Genomic DNA, 1,909 nt, shown 5'->3' with positions numbered 1-1,909 from the left:
GTCTTTCAGCATTGACTCCTTGATGCAAACTGGTAAGATGCAGAGCCGTATTTAGGATCTATGCACCACTGGCTACAGGGAAAGACGAGTAATATACAATATGTACAAGAACCGAGAGGGAACAAACTGAGTGAAAGCCCGATGATAAAGTGCACGGATTAAAATGGGTGTAAGACAGGGATGCAGTGTTTCACTCCCTCTGTTCAATCTATACATCGCAGAAGCAATGACAGAAACAAAAGAAAGATTTATGCGATGAGATTAAGATGCGCTGATGACATTACTGTTCACACTGACAGTGAAGGAGAATTACAGGGTCTGTTGAATGGAGAGGTTTGAGTACAGAATATGAACTTAGAGTAAATCGGAGAACGACGAGAAAGACGAATGAAAGTAATGAGAAGTAGCAGAACTGAGAACAGCGAGAAATTTAACATCAGGATTGGTTATCACGAAGTCTATCAAGTTAATGAGTTCGGCTACCTGGGCAGTATTTAAAATAACCCAAGACAGACGGAACAAGGAGGGCTTAAAACGCAGACCAACGCTGGCAAAAAGGGCACTTCTGTCCAAGAGACGTTTATTGCTATCAAACGTAGGCCTTAATTTGAGTAAGAATTTACTGAGAATGTACGTTTGGAGCACAGTATTGTAAGGCAAACTACAGCCAGGTACTCCATATCAGCGATCTCAGTAGTCATTAGATATCGTGTGAGAGCCGAATGGAACGCTCGGCGGAACTCACGGCCTTCGAACGTGGTCAGATAATGGGGTGTCACTTGTGCCATATGTCCGTACGCGAGATTTCCACACTCCTAAACATCCCTAGGTACTCTGTTTCCGATGTGATAGTGAAGTGGAAACGTGAAGGGACACGTACAGCACAAAAGCGTAAAGGCCGATCTCGACTATTGACTTACAGAGACCGCCGACAGTTGAAGATGGTCGTAATGTGTAATAGGCAGACATTTATCCAGACCATCAGACAGAAATTCCAAATTGCATTAGGATCCACTGCAAGTACTATGACAGTTAGGCATGAGGTGAGAAAACTTGGATTCCATGGTCGAGCGGCTGCTCATAAGCCACACATCACCCCGGTAAATACCACACGACGCCTCGCTTGGTGTAAGGAGCGTAAACATTTGGACGATTTAACAGTGGAAAAACGTTGTATGGAGTGACGAATTACGGTACACAATGTGATGATCCGATGACAGGGTGTGGGTATGGCAATGCCAGGTGAACGTTAACGGCCAGCACGTGTAGTGACAGCAGTAAAATTCGGAGGCGATGGTGTTATGGTGTGGTCGTGTTTTTCATGGAGGGGGCTTGCAACCCTTGTTGTTTTGCGTGACACTATCACAGCACAGGTCTACATTGATGTTTTAAGCACCTTCCTGCTTCCTACTGTTGAAGAGCAATCCGGGGATGACGACTGCATCTTTCAGCACGATCGAGCATGTGTTCATAATGCACGACCTGTGGCGGAGTGGTTATACGACAATAACATCCCTCTAATGGACTGACCTGAATCCTATAGAACACCTTTGGGGTGTTTTGGAACGCCTACTCCGTACCAGGCCTCACCGACCGACATCGATACCTCTCCTCAGTGAAGCATTTCGTGAAGAATGAACTGCCATTCCCCAAGATACCTTCCAGCACCAGATTGAAGCTATGCCTGCGAGAGTGGAAGCTGTCATCAAGGCTAAGAGTGAGCCAACACCATACTGAATTGCAACATTACCGATGGAGGGCGCCATGAACTTGTCCGAATACTTTTGATTACATAGTTTATGGAGAGCACTTACGAGAAGAATGGACAGGATGGTAGGACATCTGCTGAGACTTCACGGAATTACTTCCATGTTAAGAGGGGGAACTGAAGAGGATAAAAGCTGTAGAG

Source organism: Schistocerca serialis, chromosome 2 (assembly GCF_023864345.2).
Source record: "Schistocerca serialis cubense isolate TAMUIC-IGC-003099 chromosome 2, iqSchSeri2.2, whole genome shotgun sequence".
Taxonomy (NCBI): Eukaryota; Metazoa; Arthropoda; class Insecta; order Orthoptera; family Acrididae; genus Schistocerca; species Schistocerca serialis.
This window is presented reverse-complemented; position numbering follows the sequence as displayed.